Here is a 24,905-nt window from a genome sequence, read left to right as displayed (position 1 = left end):
CAGTGGAGTTCCCTCCTACCACTTGATGGTGACCCTCTTGGATGGTGAGGTGAGAACCACAAGTGTCAAGTGTGATACGATGTTACAGATGGCAATAAGTAATGATCTTTGGGCTTTTATAAATGTCAATGTTGACTATGGTATTTTAGGAAATTATGTTGAGGAGGTAACCATCACATTGATATGGGATGTTATTGCTTGGTGGTGACCTTCATATGCTATGAACCCCCCATGGGTCACCACCAAGCGAGAGAGCTCCATCACAGTAGTGGAGTCCCTCCTACCTCTTGGTGGTGACACTCATGGTGGGTAGTGAGGGTGAACCACAAGTGCCAAGTGTGATATGATTTTGTAGGTGTGGTGATAGGTGGTGATCTTCGGGCTTTTGAAAATGTCAATGTTGACTATGGTATCTTGAGAAATCGTGTTGAGAAGGTCACCATTGTGTGTAGAGGGCTCTAGATGGGTCACCACTATATGCGAAGGAGGTACCTCCCAAGGGAGTTGTGACCTATTTTCACTTGGTGGTGTCCTACGTGTGGTGTGAACCCCACATGGGTCACCACCAAGCGAGAGAGGCCCATCCCAATGGTGAAGTTCCCTCCTATCGATTGGCTATGACATTCATGGGTGGGCTAGTGTGAGAACCACATTATAACAACATTCCATCCTAGTATTAGACGATAGCCCTATGTTATAGAGCTCGCATAACTTTAGTACTATATTCTAAAACCAAATGTCTATTCTGGGATCAAGAAGAGTACACAAGGAAAATAGGGTACAATGTTGGAGTCTTAAAATAGAAGGTGATGGAAGGAGAGAAAAAAATCCCATGTGTATTATATCAATGACAGTGTCGTTGTACTAGTTACAAGTTGCAAGCAGCATTGGGCTTGTTACAATGACCACGAGGGTGCTTCCTCCCTACCTCAAAAAGAGCTCCGATGAGGTGCAATCACCTAGAGATTTTGCCACCGCACCAGCCATCTCTAGATCAATATTTTCCTTGGCAACTCCTCAGCCCATCAGTAACCCCCTCTCCACTTTTGGTATCAATAGCATCTAGATCTCCTCGACCCCAACGGCATGTGGTACTACCTCATTAATCAAAGAGTCTTTCTCATCCCTAGTGTCCTCCACATGTGGCACATCATCCTTGATGTTCTTAGGTTCAACAACACCAACTCCCAAGTCTAGGTCCAGGTCCCATGGGACATCTCTCACCTTCTGCATACTGTATGACTCCTCAAACATGGGACTGGATAGTAGATTTTTCCAGCCCCGACCCATCATATTTCACATTATCTATAGTCTACCCATCTTCAATGACCTTAGCCACATGTTCCCTGTTTGCATAGTACCACAAGTAATCCCAAAGGCATGAGCACACTAAATCAACATTTTAATATGCATGTAAAATAACCATGATGGGTAACTATGCCAACTTACTCTTCACACTACAATGCCCACCAAAATGATCCATGTCTTTGCTATTTCAAGTACATCAACACTGCACCCTTCTTTTACACAAAACCCACTGCTATGTAGAGCTGCACTAAAGTAGAGTAGTATTGATGTTGGCACTCAAGCATGAAGTTGCCCATGACATGTGTGGCTTCTAATGACTCCTCACATGCAGCACAAATGCCAAATAGATGGATGGTTGTCTACAATATGTGGGGAAGAGGGTGAACCTCTTCTCCTATTTACGCCAATGATCACCTACTTGGAAAAGCCCATGTGGACCCACCCTTCCTTGCAAGAGGCCTCTAGCTTATCATATTGTGGCTGTCAAGTGAAAGAAATAACAAAGGATTAAACTTACAAAAACAAAACATTATAGGAACCAAGCAGCAAGTACTAAAACTTTTAACTATTATACCATTACCAAGCATTGTTGCAATGACCACCAATTTATCAAATGTACCACCAAAGAGAGCCAAATGTCCCCTAAATAATACCAAGAATAGCTACAAAAAACACCAAAGAGAACCCTTATACAGAAAATAGCACGAGGAAGTACCAATAGACACCAAAGGTACCAAAGAGTATAAGAAAACTTTTGGTACCAAAGGAACCAAAGGGTAGAAAATATACCAAATTCAACAACCTGCTTCATGTACCAAAGAGCTTTAAGTACGTCGAGTACAAAAACCACCAAAATGTACCCAAAAGAGACTAAGGTAGTACCAATTAGCTTTTTAGTAATGAAAACAATTAAAGAGTACATAGAAGATCCATATTGCACTAAAACAATTTCAAAAGTAACAAATGTATCCAAAAATACAAAATGCTATAAATAGATTAAGAGGAAGTACCAAGAAGTACCAACTGCACCAAATGTTCAAATACCACCAAAGGTTCCAAAAACCACCAAAAAGCACTAATTGCACCAAAGGTTCAAAAAGAATGTACCAAGTTCTACCAAATTCTTCAAGTACCAAAGAGCTTAACATATACCAAAGAGTGCAAGAACCAAAAAAATATCCCAAAAAGAGCACGAGTCAATTCAAATAAGCTTCTTGCTGAACAAGGACAACTAAAGAGAGTACCACCAAATGGTACTAAAAGGGTTTCAAGAGTACCAAATGTATCCAATAAAACCAAGTGCTCCAAAATAATTAAGAAGTAATAAAGCACCAATTCCACTAAAGGTTCAATAATCCTAGAGTATCAAAAACCACCAAACGCACCCTACATTTTCATGTCTACCAAATGCAACCCCTAAACCTAATGCACCAAAGAGAAGCAAATATATCAAACAGGACCACATGTGCCAAAGAGTACAAGAAATACCAAAATATACCAAAAAGTGCCAAAGTTTGTACCAATAAGCTTTTTAGTAAGGAGATTAGCCATAGAGTTCCAAGGAGCACCAAATGGTACTAAAAGGGTTTCAAGAGTACCAAATGTATCCAAGTGCTCCCACAAGATTAAGAGACATTACTAAGGACAAACCAAGACAAAGTACATTGAATATACCTACTCAAACTCAACCTCTTGTCCCATCTATTTATTGTTCTCACTGACCCTGATACATTACAACATTCATTGGCTTGTTTCTAGGTCAACCTACACATTATATGAAATTTTATGTCAGAGCTCTTGGAGGAATGCTTCAAAAACTTTAATGTCATCCTTTATGTGCTTGACCACTACACTCGATCCCTCATACCTGAGCAACACCTCCTTTTGCTAGATTGAAGCTTTCAACTTCAACAGTCTATGCAATGTACTCTTCGTCTTGCTAGGCATCCTCTTCAACAATGACTCCAAGTAGGCAATGTAACCATAGACCCTAGCCTTGCATACCCAAGCCCCAGCTCTATACAAATCTTTCTCGTAGACTTTGCGAAGAGAAGCTTCTTTATAGGAGGCACACTAGCTTGAGAGGCACCATTTGCCCTTCTCCATATCTCGATCTTATTTTCCACCCCCTAGCCTACTCTTGCACATTTGAATCATACTTTTTTCAAACTTGGCCCATGCCACTTTGTAGCCTACGGGGTCTTTCATCCCTGTGGGAGCTTTCACTCAACCGCCAAGACTCACTGACCGCTTATTGTTTCAAGCATTCCAAGTGAGTTCTCATGGCTATCTCTCACCTAGCCGACACGTCGTTGATCCTCTCGGGGTGTAGTGAGCTTACCTTAATGTCGAAACGATTTGCCTCCTCCCTCATACAAGTCGGTAGCTCCACGATCCTAGATGCTAGCTCAAGCATCCTCAAGCCTCCTCCATCTCCAAGCTCCATTCTCCATAGCCACTTGCAAGGTAAGAGAAGGGAAGAGGAAAGAGAGGAAAAGAGAAGAGGAGATGGTTGATCCCTCACTTCCACACACTCACTCACTCCCTCACACTCTCACACTCCCTCCCTTAAGAGCACACACTAGCAAGAAGAAGAGAAGAAGAGAAGAAGAGAGAACTCTTGTTAGCCACACACCAAAGAATGAGCTTTCATTCACTTTTTCAACTTTATATATACAAACCCTAAAACCCCCATGGGCGCCCATCCCTTGTTACATGACCGGCCATTGTGGCAAGGTCCCTTTTCCTAATTCCCTCTTCTTGCTTCATGCCCTAAGCCTATACCCGTCTATTCCTTTTACAAGTGGCACAGGAGGGAGCCTGGCGCTCTTTTACAAGAGTTTTTAGAGCTTTTGAAGCGCCTTTCCTTTAAAAATTACTCTTTTTGTCTCAGTTTAGTTTTCAAGACCGCCTCTATGCCTTTGCTCTCTTTCTGTTCTTTTTGCGCTTTTTCCTTTATTTTTTCGCCATTCCGATTTGAGGTTAACATTACCCCCCTTCGAGACGGGTGCCAATCCCATGGCACGTCGAGTTATTTGTTGGGGAAGGGTAGGCGGTTGGCAAGTTGTTGGTCAAGTGATGGTAGGGACATAGGTGGGTTGGGCTACCGTGGGAGCGTGGGCAATACTATCAAGTGGGTGATGGGGCCTCCGAAGCTGATGGTTTGGTATATCTTGCAGTGTCTGTGAGGAGAAAGTACAATGCTCTTACCTAAGGGGAGTGTCTTCTTTATTGTGGGGGGCCCTATGCACGTGCTGGTGGAACGGGGAGCTAGGTCTAACCAGAGGTAGGCCTGGGTGATGTCCCACACTTGAGGACCCCATTCGTATGGTAGGGAGATGATGTGAGTATAGCATAGGGTGACATGTCTAACCATAGGCGAGTGTTATCTCCCTAGGTGTGTTCTGCCCTTGGTGTGCCCTAGGGGTGAAGTTTGTTGAATTTTTTTAAAAATTATTGGAAGAGATTTAATATATATATATATATTTTTAAAATAATTATTTTGAGTAGAAATTATAGTATTTACTGATAAAAATCATGTTTTAGCTCAATAAAAATTAGAATTTCTCATGGAAAAACTAAAAGTATATTTTTTGATGTTTTATGAAATTTTTGTGAAGTTAAAGAAAAAGAAAAAATATAGAGTTCTAGCTTAGATGCTGAGGCTTCCCCTCATGCCATCATATAAATCAATTGTTAATTTTGCTATTGTTCATGATTGTTAATAATTTACAATTATTCCTTGTTAAGTTATTTATTTAATAAATCTTAACAAATTTATCAATCTTAGAAGTAATTGAGAATACTCTTATGTTCCCCTTGTCCCATATGATATAACTTAACACTTTGCAAACACTCTTAATTTGCGTAAAGTTGAAAACACCATAATTTTTAATGAATATTTTCTTAAAGAAACAACACTAAATTAATTTCTATAAACAGACTTGAGCAATCAAGAGAATTAAGAGTGGAGGGCTACTAGGATAATTTGTTAATTAAGGGGAGACACTAGGATTACAAATGAATTGTGTATGTGGATGTATAAGAGTATGGAAAGAACTTATTTTTTGTCATGATTGATGTTTAGTTAAAGAAGAAGAGAGAAAGGATGTTACCATTGGAAAATAAAAATGAATTAATTATTTAAACATCAGATCAATGATCTTTCCAAGATCCCCCTCCATAAAGAGCTCCACTTCTCAGCCACCCACAAGCCCTCTTCTCTAATTCACTATAAATATGAGGCATGGGGAGGCACAAGGGAGCATAAGGAGACCCCGAGAGGCTGCGAGAGAGAGGTAGAGAGAAGGATACCCCTCCAAGAGAGAGAGAGAGAGAGAGAGAGAGAGAGAGAGAGAGAGAGAGAGAGAGAGAGAGAGAGAGAGAGAGAGAGAGAGAGAGAGAGAGAGAAGAGTTACCCCGAGAGGCTGCACAATTCCCTCTATCTCGATCCTCAACTTAACCATCTTCCCTTACACACTCCCATCTCAAATCTATTCAGTCTTCTTAATCTCTTGAGTCTACTTGAGGACGATGGCTCCCAAGGAAAAAATGTCACGTGTGGTTGGCAATCCCATAACCAATAACAAAGCTTCAGACAAAGGCATCATCGTCAATTAAAATTGCGGTACTAGTCGTAAGTAATGTATTTCCAAATTCATAGATATTTGTTTTGATTCTCGTATGAGATACGTTAGGCCTATACTATGATGCACGAGTATAGATCATTTCATCTCACATATTTGTAAGATGGAGCTTGCGAAGTGCATATATCAAGGAAAGTTAATTGTACCTAGTTGCATATGGCTTATTCATTGATAGAGCAATTATAAGGAAGAATTAGTCAAGGGTTATGAAGGATATAGTCATTAAAAGAATGACATTAAAAGATTGTGCATACAAGTGCTAGGTTAAAGCATGATCAAGGGTTACAAATAGCATAATTACTAAAAGAATATGACATGGAGAATCATGAATAGAAAGTACTAGTTTAAAGTTTAAATACTTCAAAAGTACTTAGCCTAAGAGCCCAAATATTAAGAAGAACTAGATTCTAGCTCAATGCAAGGCCTGTTGGAGTCTAATTGCTTGACATAATCTCACACTTATCTTATCAAGTATTTACACGTTATGCCTATAACATGTTTGATATATGAGGACAATTTTCTTGTTGCCTCATGACTTGACTAAGAGCTAGTATAAGAAATTAATCATAAGGGTTAAAACTAAGATGTCTTCAGATCAGTCGGATAACGATGACTTTTGCTAATCCAAATTCAAGGTTGGTTTATCGATATGTAAGTGACCTATAGCAGTTACATCATGAATAGTGTTTGAACCCTTAACATATGCCTTAGCCGAAGGAAGAAGTGTTAAGAAGCATTTTGCATAGTATCGCTCTTAGATCCCAAGGGGAAGAGTAAATATGCAATGGAAATATTATATAATCTATTCTAGCATTCTTTGGGAAGAATGCAATTGGTTTCATTGGTTGATCTGACAACATCCTAAATGCTTTTACATTCAATTGGTTGTTAGTTTGTTGTTTGGATGATTGTTCCAAGTGCTTGTGATTTATGCTAAATGCATGGCAAGGGTCTGTGATGACAAGTTGCCATGGGGATGAAGGAATGTTTTCCTAGAAAATGATATTAGGGTTGAATGCCTTGTTGTGCTGGATTCCTAAAGGATTTAATTAAGGAAGGATATATTGCATGGGTGGATCACCTCCATGATTGCACTGCGGATTAACCCAAAGAGGGCACTGCTCGATTCATGGGCCGAAGGTTGAGTGGTGAAAAGGCCAACCACGGGAATGATGTTTCGCTCCTAGATAGCTTGTAGATCGGGTGGAGCTATGGACACCCCTTGCTAGGTCTAGAATGGAGTTGAAGACCTCAGTGGCCCCCAACATCTGGGCATGTTGGGAGATCCTATTCTAGATAAAGGATTGAATTTGTGGTGCCATGAGATTTGGACGAGTTACTTCTATAGGGTAGAAGAGATACTTTTTATTGGACAGAAGGGATACATAAATTCTCATGTATGGGCGGGAGACAAAGATTAACTTGAAGATAAGTTAAGAAACTTGTTTGTCAATAGATTGCTTGCTCTATTTTCGTGTCTATGCTATAAGTTATGCGAATGAACCATATTCCCTAAAAGGCTTAATTAATAAAACTGATTTTAAGTGTCACACATAAATGTGGTAGGAGCTAATTAGAAAACTAAAGCTATTAAGGGAAGCAGGTGGGCGGAACGCCCGACTGGTCCGTCCTATGGCAAGGTTGTCCCAGAGAACTGGGAGGCTTCTCACAAGATTTTACCATCGTTCGACTTTTAGGTATTGTAAGGTTAAAAACTGAGTCATGCCATTTTAGGGGATCGGAATGGGACTATGCCCTATGAGCAGAGAGGTTGAGCGGGTGCATTCCTCTCATTTCCCATTCTCTTTGAATCAAGTGCGGCATGGGTTTGCTTTGGCTTGGATATCTCTGCATAAAGTAGGATGTCTAGGATTCGATGCTAGAATGCTGATAGGAGACCTTGGCCACTAGAACTCCAAATTTTAGGTCTATCCTAGTGGGTTTTGACCATGAACGTTCCGTTGCGAGGCGGATTCGGGAAACCCTAGGCGACAAAAACTTAGAACATTCCATGGGAGTGCCGGATAGTGACGCTTAGATTTGTTTCTCGATAGACCACTAAAAGCGTGCATGGACAGCCGATGGGCGGGCACCTCACAGTTGGTATCAGAGCAAAACTTCGTAATGATGCGTGATTGATTAATGCATGGTTCATAGACATATCCTAAACAGAATCGCCAAAATGGTATGGCTTGATTGTTAGGCATCTCTTGGACCCACAAATGCTGACATGCAAGAAAAGAAATTTCTTCTCAAGCAAATTAAGGCACCTAAGTTTGATGTAGAAGGAATAGACGTCAGAGGAGAGGGAAAGATATGGATTGAGTCGATGGATGATTATTTCTTTGCTTCGAGAACTGCTTCTACCAATCAAGCAATGTTAGCCAAATTTAAGATAGTTGGCCAGGCTCGGTTACGGTGGAAGCAATGGTGCAAGGATCAAGGTATTTTCGAAGCTGTTGTCACTTGGGCTCAGCTGAAAGATGTTGTATGTGGACAATACCTTCCGCCAAGCTACCAGAATTTGAAGATGAATAATTTCTTCAAGCTAAATCAGCTAGAATTAACCTTGGAAGCTTACTACTCAAAGTTTTTAACCCCACTAAAATATGCACCACCTATGGATATTGTGCAGCAAGTATCCAAGTTTTGCCATGGCCTGAATACTCCTCTAAACCACCGTCTTGAAGCAACGCGTCGAACGGACTTGCAAGATGCATTACTCTTAGCGAATCCAATCGTCCAAGAACTTAAATCGGGAAATTGTAGCAAAGATGACTCTCGAGATCTGGGTAAGAGATGCCACACGTGCGGGGAGATAGTGCACATCCGTAGAAGATGACTCTCGAGATCTGGGTAAGAGATGCCACATGTGCAAGGAGGGAAATTGTAGCAAAGATGACTCTCGAGATCTGGGTAAGAGATGCCACACGTGCGAGGAGATAGGGCACATTTGTAGAAGATATCCCTATCGTCAATGCTTCCATTGCAAAGAGCTAGGGTATGTCCAAGCAGACTGCCTTAACTTAAGTCTCCAGAAGACATTTAGCCTCCAAGAAAACGAAGCTACATAAGTGCAGTCTATGGATATATAGAGGAATTAGATGAAGACGAAGACCTAGAACCGATAACACCTCTTTAGGATGCTTTGAGATCTTAGAAATTTTGTCGACATGAAATACAACTTATATTGGAATAAACTTTACTCTTGTAACTATAGTTAACCTAAGTAATATGAGTTGCATCTATTTTGAGCCTAGAACTTGTAAATGATTAGAAATACACTGGCAAGGAATGACAGTTATAACGTGCAATGAATTTCTCTTAAGTTGTTTCTTCTCAATTAATATAGATTGGGTCTTACCAAAATGTCGAAGCTTGGAATTATTCTTTAGTATTACAAGTAAAGCCAATTGTCCATGGAGCTCAGTCCCGAACTAAGAAGAGGACAATCTAGGAACATAGTTTCCAAGATAAAGGACCACTCTAATCTACTAAAAGAATCCTAGGACAATTTGGTCTAAAGAAGAAACTCCTGCCAAGGACAACCAAGAACCTTGTGACTGCAAGTGATAAAACTCTGTGTTGTTTCTATTGCAGGGAGTTAGGTCATTTCAAAAGGGAATGTCCAAAGCACCCTAAACATCGATGCTTTGAGTGCCACAACATTGGACATAACTACATCAATTGCCCCAACAGAACTCGAAGAGAAATTGAGCTTACAATAAATGAAGTTATACAAGCTCCCGTGATCCAGAATATACCAGGTGCTTAGGAAAAACCTAGAAGATATCCATGAGATGTAACTACAATAAATTTTCTATTGTAATCAAGACTCAGATATATCAAATACAATAGGTTGTTGTTTCAAAAGACCGCATGCCTGTGATGAGTGATCAGACTAGCGCAGCGAAAGCATGGTGGAGCCGATAACCCACATGTTCCAAAATGATACCCCCAGTTTCTCTTAAGATGAGGATATCTCGATTTCTCTAAGGGGAGGAGGATGTAATATTTCCATGCAATAAAAGTTAGTTGGTTAGTTTGAAAGTTGGTTAGTCAAATAATAAGTTAGTAAGCTTACTAACTAAAGACTAACTAAGGTAAAAACTAACTAACATTAATAACTTATAATTTTTATTTAGAAAAATTGAGTCGTAGATCTAATATTTTTCTCAGATTGACAAGGACCGTAGCAACCCTTCACATAAGTTACAATGTGAACGAGACTTATGAGCTATATTAATCATTAGTATTAATGTGTATAGTTTGGATGGTCCAAAAATATTAGATTTTGGACAAAACTAGTATATTTTAGATATAATCTGAAAAAAAGATATGGAGATTTCTAAAATTGGATGTCATTTAAAAGAAAAGATAAGTTATATCTTAGTTAGTTTTGGAGATTTTATAAAAAGAAAAAAATAAAGAGAGGATTTGTGAAATCGTGTGCGTCGCGATCGTAGTCTACAGGCATTAGACAGCACTTCGAATAGAGAAAAGAAGAAGGAGTGACTTGAGAGCTTTCTAATCAAGTTTATTGGAGTTTTACCCCCCTTTTCGAGCCAATGGAACTATCAGATTTACGATCTGAGTATCAAATCACTAATCTTTCCAAGACCCCCCTCCACAAAGAGCTCCACTTCTCAGCCACAAGCACTCTTCTTTAATTCACTATAAATATGAGGCATGGGGAGGCACAAGCGAGCATAAGGAGACCTCGAGAGGCTGTGAGAGAGAGGTAGAGGGAAGGATACCCCTCCGAGAGAGAGAGAGAGAGAGAGAGAGAGAGAGAGAGAGAGAGAGAGAGAGAGAGAGAGAGAGAGAGAGAGAGAGAGAGAGAGAGAGAGAGAGAGAGAGAGAGAGAGAGAGAGAGAGAGAGAGAGAGAGAGAGAGAGAGAGAGAGAGAGAAGAGTTACCCCGAGAGGCTGCACAATTCCCTCTATCTCGATCCTCAACTTAACCATCTTCTCTTACACTCTCCCATCTCGAATCTATTCTGCCTTCTTAATCTCTTAAGTCTACTTGTGGATGATGGCTCCCAAGCAAAGAATGTTACGTGGGGATGGCAATCCCATAACCAACAACAAAGCTTCAGACAAAGGCATCACCGTCAATCCAAATTGCGGTACTGGTTGTAAGTAATGTATTTTCAAATTGATAGATGTTTGTTTTGATTCTCGTATGAGATACGTTAGGCCCATACTATGATGCACGAGTATAGATCATTTCATCTCACATATTTGTAAGATGGAGCTTGCAAAGTGCATATATCAAGGAAAGTTAATTGCACCTAGTTGCATATGGCTTATTCATTGATAGAGCAATTACAAGGAAAATTTAGTCAATGGTTATGAAGGATATAGTCATTAAAAGAACGACATTAAAAGATTGTGCATACAAGTGCTAGGTTAAAGCATAGTCAAGGGTTACACATTGCATAATTACTAAAAGAATATGACATGGAGAATCATGAATAGAAAGTACTAGTTTAAAGTTTAAATACTTTAAAAGTACTTAGCCTAAGAGCCCAAATATTAAGAAGAACTAGATTCTAGCTCAATGCAAGGTCTGTTGGAGTCTAATTGCTTGACATAATCTCACACTTATCTTATCAAGTATTTACATGTTATGCCTATAACATGTTTGATATATGAGGACAATTTTCTTGTTGCCTCATGACTTGACTAAGAGCTAGTATAAGAAATTAATCATAAGGGTTAAAACTAAGATGTCTTCAGATCTGTCGGATAACGATGACTTTTGCTAATCCAAATTCAAGGTTGGTTTATCGATATGTAAGTGACCTATAGCAGTTACATCATGAATAGTGTTTGAACCCTTAACATATGCCTTAGCCGAAGGAAGAAGTGTTAAGAAGCATTTTGCATAGTATCGCTCTTAGATCCCAAGGGGAAGAGTAAATATGCAATGGAAATATTATATAATCTATTCTAGCATTATTTGGGAAGAATGCAATTGGTTTCATTGGTTGATCTGACAACATCCTAAATGCTTTTACATTCAATTGGTTGTTAGTTTGTTGTTTGGATGATTGTTCCAAGTGCTTGTGATTTATGCTAAATGCATGGCAAGGGTCTGTGATGACAAGTTGCCATGGGGATGAAGGAATGTTTTCCTAGAAAATGATATTAGGGTTGAATGCCTTGTTGTGCTGGATTCCTAAAGGATTTAATTAAGGAAGGATGTATTGCACGGGTGGATCACCTCCATGATTGCACTGCGGATTAATCCAAAGAGGGCACTGCTCGATTCATGGGCTGAATGTTGAGTGGTGAAAAGGCCAACCACGGGAATGATGTTTCGCTCCTAGATAGCTTGTGGGTCAGTTGGAGCTACGGACACCCTTTGCTAGGTCTAGAATGGAGTTGAAGACCTCAGTGGCCCCCAACATCTAGGCATGTTGGGAGATCCGATTCTAGATAAAGGATTGAATTTGTGGTGCCATGAGATTTGGACCATTTACTTTTGTAGAGCAAAAGAGATACTTCTGTTGGATAGAAGGGATACGTAATTTCTCATGTATGGGCGGGAGACAAAGATTAACTTGAAGATAAGTTAAGAAACTTGTTTGTCAATAGATTGCTTGCTCTGTTTTCATGTCTGTGCTATAAGTTATGCGAACGAATCATGTTCCCTAAATGGCTTAAGTAATGAAGTTGATTTTAAGTGTCACACATAAATGTGGTAGGAGCTAATTAGAAAACTAAAGCTATTAAGGGAAGCGGGTCGGCGGAACCCCCGATGAGGGTGGTCCCAAAGAACTGGGAGGCTTCTCACAAGATTTTACCATCGTTCAACCTTTAGGTATTGTTAGGTTAAAACTTGATCCATGCCATTTTAGGGGACCGGAATGGGACTATGCCCTACGAGCTGAGAGGTTGAGCGGGTCCATCCCTCTCGTTTCCCATTCTCTTTGAATGAAGTGCGGCATGGGTCTGCTTCGGCTTGGATATCTCTGCATAAAGTAGGATGTTCAAGATCCGACGCTAGAATGCTGATATGAAACCTTGGCCACTAGGAGTCCAAATTTCAAGTCAATCCTAGTGGGTTTCGACTATGAACGTTCCATTGCGAGGAAGATTTGGGAAACCCTAGGTGACAAAAACTCGAAACATTCCATGGGAGTGCCGGCAGTGACGCTTAGATTCTTTTCTCGATAGACCACTAAAAGCGTGACTGGACAATTGACGCGGGCACCTCATACCAGTGGAGGCTTCGTGGATAGAGCAAGTAGCGGATTTTGGATTACGGTTCTTATTTAGGATTCCTCATCAAGGAGATTCATTTCAAGACATACCTGATCTAGGGTTGAGATCTTTATTTAAGGAGACCAAGGCACCTGAATGGTTTGATATTACCAAAGACTTAGAGCTAGAGATATTATTTAGAGAAACAATGGCTCGCAACCTTGTCAGATTAGTTGCCTTTACGCAATTTGGAGGACTGTGGGACGAAGATCCCAATGCACATTTGCAAAGATTTTAGGTGATATGTGTCACCAATGAGATAGTAGACGATGACCAAAAGCTTCATATCTTCCCTGCAACACTAAAAGATGAAGCAGTGAGGTGGTATGAGAACTTAGATACTCAACATAAAGTGACTTATGCTGCCTTATCAAGAGCGTTTGTAGAAAAATTTTGACGACAAGGTTTCCAAGATAGACTAGCCCTTCAATTGGATTATTTGTCCCAAGGAACAATCGAAAGTGTCGAACATTACATTGAGTGTATGGAGACAATTATTCGAAAGATGAATCGAGTCCCCCATGCAAAATCATAAATTTATTGATGGGCTTAATCTTGAAGTTCATCAGCATATTAGCCTAATCAACATGTTAGCCTACAACGGCCAACTACATTGGGGCAGATGCTAAAACACATGCTGGATGGTGGGAAGAATTGCAACTTAGCCAACAATGATGCATGGATTTATTTAAAGAACCTCGGATGGAATATCTAAGCACTTTAAGAGGGATATCTAAGAACGTGTCTTATGTGACCGTTCCTTTAAATCCATTGGTAATTGTAAGTTCCAATGTATCAAATGTACCTTTAAATCTGTATACTTAAATTCCAACCTATATGATGCAGACAAGAATGCCTTCTATGCTACAATCTCAGTCCCCTCTTGATCAAGCGAAAGTAGCTGATATTATTGCAAAATCCTTAAGAAAGTTGAAGGAGGAAATCATGGATGCAGTGCAAGCACCCTTGAAAGAAATTTATTCAATAACAACACAGTCTTCTAGTGCAAAACAATCCTCGAGTAGCTCAACTGCAAACCCACTTAGATCTAATATCTGGTGTGGTAAGTGTCATGGGTATGGCCATATGGCTATAGAGTGTCTATTCAAGACTAATGCCTAACCATCCATTGTTCTACACTTTTTGCCTTAAGACAGGGCATGTAGATATAAATTGTTGGCATAAGATAGGTCAAGAGCAACAACAAGCTTGTTCAATGCAAAATAATTATAATTATATGGATCGTAATAATACGACTTATGATATTGAACCACCTAGTCAACGTTTTAGGCCGAGAGGATTGCCAACCCAAGGTAGACCCCCAGTACCCTGAAATAATTACAATAGTGATGGAAACCAAGGAAGAAACTCTCCTTTTAGGAGAAACAATGGTAATTTTTGTAATAAGTCGGACTTTTTCTATCAGTCGGTTAGGCAGTCCGTACTCAAGCACCTGGACTATGTCATCTGCCCAATATGGCGTTAGATCAGCCTTAAATAGATCTCTCTCACTGGAAAGGTTAAACAGATGGGCATCGGGTAATTCATCAACAACACCTTGTCCAACGGCTTCTCCGATGGGAATGCGTGACATGTGATCAGCGATGTAATGTTGTTTTCCCTTCCGTACCACCACGGAGAAGTCGAACTCTAAAAGCAGAAGGAGCAATCGAGCTATGTGTCCTGTAGCGCAAGGTTTGTTTACTAGATAGAGCAAGGCTTGATGGTCCACGAAGAAGATAAAGGGCATGGCCAAAAGATAATGCCGGAATTTCTTCACAGCGAACACCATGGCTAATCCCTCTCTTTCCGTCGTCGAGTAGTTCATTTCCGTCTCAATGAGTTGTCTACTAGCAAAGCTCATTGGATAGTCTAAATTGTGTTCGCCAGGTTGGCACAACACTGCCCCCACGGCAAACTTAGAAGCATCAATATGCACGTGGAAAATAATGGTCCAATCTGGGGCTCGTAGGATTGATGCTGTGGTTAAAGCCTTCTTCAACTCTTCGTATGCCCATTGGCATGCTTCGGTCCATTCGAAGACAATAAGCAGCTTGTATAGGGGTTTGGCGATCAATGCATAATTCAGTACAAATCGCCGATAGTATCCTGTATGGCCTAGGAAGCATTGAACTCCCTTATAGTTGTTTGGGAGTGGAAGGTCAACAATAACCCTGATCTTCGAGAAGTCAGTGGCAATGCCATTCTTCGACACCACATGCCCTAGGATGCATCCATGCTTCACCCAAAATTGGCACTTTAAGGGGTTCAAGGAGAGATGATATAAGCGACACCACTCGAAGATTGCTCGAGTTTGTCTAGGTGTTCAATCCAAATTGAGTGGACATAGAGGTCGTTGACAAAGACTTCTAACTCCTTGCAAAGCATGTCCTTAAAGATGGTGCACATGAGGCATTAGAAAGTGGCAGGGGCATTAGTCAACCCAAAGGGCATGACTATGTAAGCAAAGACGCCCCACTCAGTGGCAAAGGCAGTCTTATGCCTGTCCGTAGGATGCACTTGTACCTGGTTGTACCCTGAGAAGCCGTCCCGAAAACTGCATGCTTCCTTGCCTTCCACTCTCTCAAGCATGTGCTCGGTGTATGGTAATGGATAGTTGTCCCTCTTGGTAGCAGCGTTCACCTTCTTGTAATTGACGCACACTTGGATTATTCCATTCTTCTTCATCACGATGACTATGGGCGATACCCAGTCCATGTGCTCAATTTCGTAAATGAATCCTGCTCTCATCAGCTTATTAATCTCTTCTTTGACAGCATGATTGTGTTTTGGATTCATAGGATACGGTCGCTGCTCGACCGGCGTTGCGTCTGGCGTCATGGGTATGTTGTGAGTCACGACACTCGGATCTACCCCCTTAAGCTCTTCTAAGGACCAGGCGAACACGTCTATGTAATCTTACAAGAGAGCGACAAGACTCGTTGCTTCTTCATCAGTCAAGTCATTGGCAATGAAGACTGGTCGGGGTGTTTTCCCTTCTTGGGCTAGTTTCACCTCCTTGACCTTGGCTGGTCCCTCAATTGGTTCGCTCGTCTGCGCTTGACGTTTGGCACCTACTAATAGGACTACTACCCTATCCCCTTTTTTGAATTTCGTAAATCATTTAGGGAGGTCCTACGGTTTTCGCTGTTCTTCCGTTCGTGTATCCCTGGGTTGTTTTGCCTTTTCCTACCTTAATCGTCTGCGCCTCAGGTGGACGGGTAGGTCCCCCTTGGTGCGTCTGGTTTTGGGCAGCCTAGGGATTTCTAGATCACTATCGGAATTAACCTCCGATTCAGAGTCGAACCCTCCATCTTTGCTAGAAGAGGTGGTCTCCCCTGGTGGGCGCAGTTCAGATGGTGATTCAGTCCTAAGCACTGATGTCGTTCCTGGCTGGGCTAGGCCTGCTTGCTCAAGGTCTATGGCTCCTACGTGTTCCAACCGGGTGCAATCACACTCCATGCGCATGACTCCTCTCTCCATCTTGAAGATACTCTTTTTCTGCGGCTTGGAGTCTGCTCGTATTTGCTCTATTTCTCGTCCTTCAGTGTCGTATTCCACGGTAGCTACCTCACCCTTGCTTTCATCACTGAAGGATTGACAGTCTTCGTATTCGTCGTTAGAATCCTCTTCATTAGACTGCTCGTCGTCCCCTAGGGCTTGGTATATCTCTTGTCATTGGTCAGGAACTAGGGCCAGTTATACATGAGGTTTAAGTCGTACACTCTGGTCCATTGCCACTTGGATTCATCTAAGAGATCCTAGAATGGTTTGAAATTTGCAGCTGGATTGCCAGCTAGCTTGTCCATTAGGTATTCCAGTATCTCCTAGAGTTCCCTTTTGCTGGTTGGGACTTGGAAGTTGACGGGCTTTGGTTTTCCATGAAGGCTTCTTGCCATCATGCAGATTGGTACGGAGGGTGTGTTGTTAGCCTTGCCGATTGTGTTGATGGCTTGCTCATACGGCTCATGATCAGAGAACAGTAGGTCAATTGTAGCAAGGACATGCATCCAATTCCGCTCATCCTCTGGGCATGGGATATACTTGGTCAAGGGCCCATAGGGTTTCTTGATCTGGGCGTTACCCTTGAGTATAGCAGAGATGGCATCTTAGTCGACTGGTGAGGTCTTCCAAGTGTCCATCTCTACTCTCATGGCGTTCGTCCTATTGCCAAGGAAGATCAAGCCGTTACCCCAATCTTCGATGACTCTAGCGTTGCGCATCCAAGGTCGGCCTAATAGGATGTCGTAGTCCACTCCCTTCATGACTATAAAGTCAACGGAAAACTGGACACCTACGATCTTCACTGGCCAATTCTTAAGCACCCCGAATGGCTTAACTCTCATACTGTTTGCTAGTGTGACATTAAACCTACCAGTCTCAACAGGTGGGTTTTCCCAAGTTTGAAGCACTGCGTGGCTAAACACACTAACCCCAGCTCCCGTGTCCATGATTCCCTTTCTCGTTGTATCGCCTAGGGCTAAAAATGGTAAGACCGCATGCATCTTGGAACCTTCCCAGAAGGCATTGATGTGTAAGGATTTAGGCATAGAGTGCAGCGTCAAACTCGGTATTTGTGTCTCTACATCATGGTCATGAGAGTCTGCCGTGACCTGCTCTCGTGACCCTTCAATCCAATGCTTAAGATCTTGCCATAGGATGGGATGCTGCCTAAGTAGATCTCCTAGGATAAGTGTTACGGAGGCAGTCACCAACGTGGTCAGGAGATCGTTGGGTGCTCTTCTCTCTCCTAACCTGGATCGTCCTGACCAGTGACTGTGACTGAACTGCAGCCCTAGAGCGCCAAGGCTTGGTCTTAGTGGCATTGCTTGTGGTGCAGTTGCTTCTCTCGACTTTGGTTGTGGAGGTGAGGTTGGCGTACTTATGCTGGAGAGGTCATTGATTTCGTCCTCTAGGATGGGCTCAGCATCTTTTAGATACTCTTGGGCTTCCTTCACCCATTCCTTCACCTTTTCTATGGCCTCTAACTATTGCTTCGGATGCGGTATTCCCCTACCTTAGCACTTTCCTTTGCGGCCGTCTTAGGGGCTAACGTCTCTGCCTCTGCGTCAGAGACCTTCCTTCCAGCACAGGTAGAGTTGTAGCACTCTCCGTTTTTAGTGCAATTTTAGCTTTCAACCTCTTCCTCCTTCGTCTACAGCTCTTCTTTCCTATCGAGGTTGCATCGAGATTGCTAGGTCCTGGCAGAGATATGTCGACTTGCTTTGTTTGGGCATGGGTCATGACCCGCAATGGGATAGGCGTGGCCTCCCCATCAAGGTTCTCAACACCAAACAGCCCCAATGGGACAGATGGCACGTTGGCTTAACTAGAAGATGGCTTTTGCTTTAGGCAATCAATGAAGAGATGTGTGATTCCGCACTCTACACATCTTTGGTCAGCCTTGTCTCTGTTTTGCTACTCCCTTTCAGGGCAGCATGACGAGACATGTCATGGGTGACCACAAGTCCAACAAATGATTGGATCTTGCGTCTGCCCTCCTAGGTCTCTACCTCGCCCTCTTCCCAACTCCACCACCGGTGCACTGGTCGATAATCCATGAGGACTGTGTTGCCCTCGTCATCATGCGAGAGGTAAGGGTATACGTAGGTCTCTTCTTTAGTTGGTTCTTCCACGTAGTGGACATGAGCGTCACTCGATGGATGGGTTACGTAAGGACTAGGCGGTCTAGGAATGCCTGTAGGATTTATTTCCATTCTAGAAACTGTCAGCTTCATGTCATTAGGCGCAGGGAGGGCCAATGGGCTTCCCTTTTGAAAAATGGCTGCGGCGTGTTCGCTAGGTAAGGCTGGCCGTATGGTTGTGAGTATGGAAGTCTTCTTGGCAATCTACAATGCGCAACGTCATAATCGAACCTACCGCAGTTAGCGCAAGGTCTTGACACTCGGCCGACGAGTGGTTTTTGCCACAGTACACGCATTGGACGTGTGGGTGCATTGGTCGTCTCAACATGTCTTGCAACTCGACTAGTTCCATCTTAACGTTAGCCAAGTCTTGGATCGTCTCGGTGGTTTTCCCCTTATCTTGGGATGATGGGACTGATCACTCACTCCTCGAGGCTGACGCTCTCTCTGAATTTCGCGAGTTGGTTTGCTCAGAGTTTGAGCTCCTAGAGCTTCATTCCTTCAGCTGATCGTCAACTCGGATGGCTTCCTTAAAGACCTTGGCTAGTGCGTCTCGCTGCAAGCTCGAGTTGCCTGCCAAAGCCTTATATAGTTCCTCGTTCCGAATCCCGCTGATGAATACAGTTGATACTACTCTTTCAGTTGATCGCTCTCCAGTAGGGATTCTCTTAAAGAGACTCCTCACGTGAGTCACGTAATCGCGAATGTCCTCCCTCTCTTTCTACTTGACGTTCATCAAGCGTACTAGTAGATTATCGGAGTATTTGGGCTCTCAAATCTCTTAATGAAGAGATCCTTGAGGCCATCGAAGTTGGCTCGCTCTGCGGTATCTAAACTCATATACCACATCCTACCCTTGTTGCCCAAGCAAAGCCCGAACACTTGAGAGCGTTGAGTTAGGTCGTTGAGGCCATTGGCTTCGCAGACTTGCTCGAACTGCTCAACAAAGATGTATAGATCGTCATGGGGTTGGTACTTATCGAGTTGCTTGGCAACAATAGGGATTTTAGACTGGCTCTTTGAGCCCTGGTTTGCTCCTAATTCTGCGAGCAGCGATGTCGCTAGAGCCATGGCACTTTGCTCTGTAGCCGTGTTATTGAGCAGCCGCTTCATGAGAAGCTCACTCAACGTTAAGTCTCCTTGTAGTGCTCTCTCATGGTCAGTTCGATTTCTGCCAGTTAGGTTTAGCACCCGCTGCACCTCTCATAACTCCATGCTTTGCCTTTGGCTCCTAGCCTGCTGATCCCTATTGTATTCAACCATGCTTTGCAATGCTTTGCGGGCTAGCTTTCTCTCCTTTTCTAGATTTGTGATGATAACGTCTGCTGTCCTACCGTGGTGTTCATACCGGGCATGAGCGTTGTAACTGCTGACTAGTTGTGCTGAATAGCATCCGGAAAGACTCCTAAGTCATTCCTCATTAGATCTACGGTCTGAACTTTCTTCTGCCATTGTCGAGTTCGCGTGCTCCACCAAGCTATCAATCAGGTTCAGTAGACTTGTCAAACCCACTTCATCGGCGCCCCTTGCTTGGTCCTACTTTGCACATTGATGGTTTGTCTATGTCTTGGGTCCTTTCCTACTGGTGGGTTCCTTGAGTGGTTTATCTGGGTGTGTTCCTTCAGTTATTGAATACAATCCTCAATTTATGGCCACTCAATGTGTGTGTCTTTTCCTGTGCACTTGTGCTCAATCAGGCTTTCAGTTTCCTTAAGTGTACTTCAAGTGTGAAAATTCAAAGTGAGCGTAGCAACCAATTTCTAGGTGTGTTACACACTCTCCCATTGTTTCGGGCGTGATAGGCTTGTTGGTCAATTTTTTGGTCGTCTTGACAGGGTTTAGGGTTTCTCTAATATGTTGCCTCATTTGTTTTTTGTCCAATCAGGCCTTACAACTCAGCGGTTTTCGTCTAGGTCTCTGGGTCTCGCAACTGCCTACTTCTAGCTGCTAAGCGGCTGCGCCCTACAATTTTGCATATTTCGTGTGCCAGAATCAAGTTTTGAGCATCCTAAGGGCTTTCGATAGTTTGCGCTGTTGAGTTCTAGTCGGGTCAGGTCAAATTTGTGAAAATTTGATAAAAATCTACACTCGGCACAACTGGTCCAAATTGCAAGGTCTGAGTGGGTCACTTAGATGGGCCGAGGCGCATGGGTCGAGGGCAGAATTTGGGACTTGGACAGGGTGGGCTCGGTCGCGGGCCAAGGAGCGCACTCGGACAGATTGGCTCGGACGGGCTGAGTGGTCAACTTGGACGAGGTCACTCGAACAGGCCGAGGCAATTGGGCCGAGGGTCGAGTTTGACACATGGCAGAGGGCCGAATTGGTCGAGGGTCCGAATGGTAGATTTGGACGGGCCGAGTAGGTTTGGGCCGAGTGGGCTGATTAGGGTTTGGGCCGAGTGGGCCGAGCGAAATAGGGCCGAGGGATGATTCTAGGACTCGGCCCAGAAGTGACCGTTTGGACGGCTGAGTGCGGCACATGTCGATAGCGCGAGTTTGATTTCAATCGTTCCTTGTGATTTACTCAATCATATTAGGAACAAACCTCCAGATCCTATCTAAGGGGGTAAGGGAAGGGATTCATATACCTGGATAGAGTGGTGGGCTCGTCGTTGGTGTGATCGGATCGAATTGGGCAATAGCTCTCTCTCTCTCTCTCTCTCTCATTGAAATGGTCACAAATGAGCTCTCCGTTGGCCTCTTGGCTCTTATTCCCCTTCCTGGGTATGGTGTTGGTACCCCCTATCACTCATTTGCCGATCCTAGGCATCAAAAGCGAGCTTTTTGCCATTTTTTGCACGATTTTTGCCCTGTTTTGCCCTGTTTTGCAACAGTAAACCCTACCCTTCTCCGGTGCAATTTTCTAATCCTAACCTACTCTAAATGCAACAAGAATTGAAAGCAAAACATTGAAATGATTTCTCCATGTTTCCCAATTATCAAACAAACAAAATAACCCAAAATACTTACTTGTTTTGAAGATCAAAAACACCCAAACTTCCTACCTATCTCAAGCTCTGTTTCGGGGATAAATCCCTTACTTCGATGCTCGATATGAGGCGCACAAGTGCTCAAGCTTGAATCCATTGATCCGGGCAACGGAACCAAAATGTGGGAGCTTTCGCTGAACCGCCAAGACCTACGAACCGCTTATTGCTTCAAGCATTCCAAGCAAGCTCTAATGGATATCTCTCACCTAGCTGACACGCCGTTGATCCTATGAGTGTAGTGAGCTTACCTTAATGCTGATATGAGTTGCCTCCTCTCTCTCACACTCCGATAGCTCCACGATCCTAGATGCAAGCTCAAGCATCCTCAAGCCTCCTCCACCTCCAAGCTCCATCCTCCATAGCCGTTCGCACAAGAAGAGAGAAGAGAAGAGAAGAAGAGAGGAGGAGATGGTGAAGAGCTTTACCCTCTTGATCCCTCACTCTCACACACTCACTCCCTCACACTCTCACACTCCCTCCCTCTCTCAAGAGCACACACAAGCAAGAAGATGAGAAGGAGAGAAGAAGAAGAAGACTCTTGTTGCCACACACCAAAGAATGAGCTCTCATTCACTTTTTGAACTTTATATATACAAACCCTAAAATCCCATGGGCACCCATCCCTTTTTTACATGACCGGCCATTGTGGCAAGGTCCCTTTTCCATTTCCCTCTTCTAGCCTTATGCCTCTAGCCTACACATGTCTAGTATTTTACAATTGGCACAGGAGGGAGCCTGGCGCTCTTTTACAAGAGTTTTTCGAGTTTTTTGGGACGCCCTTCATTTAAAATTGTGCTTTTTTGCCGTGGCTTGGTTTTGGAGGTCGCCTATGTGTCTTTTCTCTTTTTCCATGTTTATCTGGTTTTTTTCTTCCTCTTTCCGCCATCTCGACCTGGGGCCATCTCAATTTGGGGTTAATAATCAAATGGATCATGCAAGGTGTACGTGCTTGTTCAAGCTACATAGTGTCAAGTGCAAATATTAGTTAATGTAACCTTTTATTTTAGAGTCCTTGCTTTCAAGGCCTTAATTCTTGAAAGGTTGATCCTTTTTTTCTCATCTTTCTAGTTTTTGTACTTATGTCCTCCATTTTATCTTATTTTTGTTTAACACAAATGGAACAACTACTTTTTCACTTATACAAAAGGAACCACCTAGAAGCCCAATGCCCCAATTTATACTTACTTTTATTAAATAGTTGCACATAAACTCATTTTATCTTTACAAGTTCATCCAAAGATTAATGCATTAAAGGTTGAAGTTCTTAATCTATGATCAATCTGTAGTTTTTCTATGAATAGTCATTGACATCAAATATATATATTGTCTAATATCATAATATTAGATAGTTTAGAGAAAATTCAATAAAATTGGGGAGCACATTAAGCCCTATAAAGCTTTTTTGAAAGCCCTCTCATGTGGCATATCATTGGAAAGCCTAGAGTGGACTTAGTATATGCTTCCTTTGACAACTTTGGAGTGAGGTATGAAAATATTGTTTCAAAAAGTCTCATGTGTGCTTTCTCTAATGACTTTAGAGCTTGTATTCTCAAGATATTAAGAAACATTTTTTCACAAAATTCCTTGACAACTTTGGAGCTTATATGCTCAAGTATTGAAAGACATTGTTTCCAAAAGTCTTAGGAGACTTTTAAAACAACATTTTTCAAATTCCTTCTAGTTGAATAAATAGGGCAACAACAAATATCTTCATCCTTTTCAACATTTGGAGCATCAAGAGGTATCTACTATTGCTCAATGTCAAACCATACCATGACTATAAGTTTAACAATCCATTGCTTCTCTTAAATGCAAGTATTTCTCTGATTTTTTAGTCTTGAGAAACCCTAGATATGATGGATTGTGGACATCATTGAGTTATCATTTAAATATTAGTATGATTAGAAGCTTTTAATCAATTCTAAATACTTATACATATCTACTGCAACCTTTCTTCTACCGTCTAAGCCAAGATTTGGCTTATTTTACCTCTCTTTGAGCTTCAATCTCTTATGATTAAGAATGTATAGCAAGGGCCTTTAATTTTTCATTAAAAATGCTTCAAGATAAAGTTATTTTGCCTTTTAGAGATCAAGAACCTTGTATACAACATGGATTTATAAAGATTTTGCAAGCTTGATTGCATTGGAGACCTCTTGAACACCATAAGCTTGGATTTGGGAGATTCATCAACAACCTTACAATTTCCCATTTCTAAAGGCTTAAGGGGGCTAAATGCATTCTTACATCAAGGACTACTCATTGGGAAGTCAGAGGTTTGGAGTCATGGATTTCATATGTATCTATGTGAGCTACGGAAGCTATTGCAAGTTGAAATTGGACCGGAAAAGTAAGCTTTGATTTTAATCAAAACGTTTGTCAATAGGAGCTTTCTAGGAAAATCTATATCTAATTTAGTGAGAGTAGGTATACTACATGACTGACCTCTAAAATGGTAGGGAACCAGAGTAAAGGAAATCCAATCAGAGATTACAAAGATCCTAATGTTGGAAATATTCATGGTAATTATTACAAAGAGGATTCTTATGAAATTTGACCCTATCATACCTTGAACAATGCTTTATATTAGCATGAGAAGGCAAAATTTACTATGAGCATTGTTAGAGAGATTGATTCCAACAAGTTAGATGTTCATATGGTTGACATGATTAGTACTTTGACACATGCATTTATGAATTTTGATGACCCCAAGATGGCAGTAGATGTGGTAGTTGTAAGTATGATAGAATGAATATTTGTCCATCAACTAACCCCTCATGTCTCTCGATAGTACAACAAAGTATTATATAGGCCCTCATCAATCTTTATGACAATATTATTTTCCAAGGATACATAGGTAATGTGGAAGCCAAGATAATGCTTGGACCAATAACCATGGTCAATCTAGAGGTTCAAGCAAACCTAATGGAATCATTGAGGTATTTTTGCAACAACAATACTACTCTTTTGCATTCTTTTCAAGGTCGATATATCTACTTCTTTCACTACTAAAGCAATGACTAGAATATATAGTGGTGTTACTCTC

This window comes from Lygodium microphyllum, chromosome 18 (assembly GCF_053477565.2).
Source record: "Lygodium microphyllum isolate KBCC chromosome 18, Lygodium_microphyllum_v1.1.10, whole genome shotgun sequence".
Classification (NCBI taxonomy): Eukaryota; Viridiplantae; Streptophyta; class Polypodiopsida; order Schizaeales; family Lygodiaceae; genus Lygodium; species Lygodium microphyllum.
Note: the sequence above shows the minus strand (reverse complement) of the source record.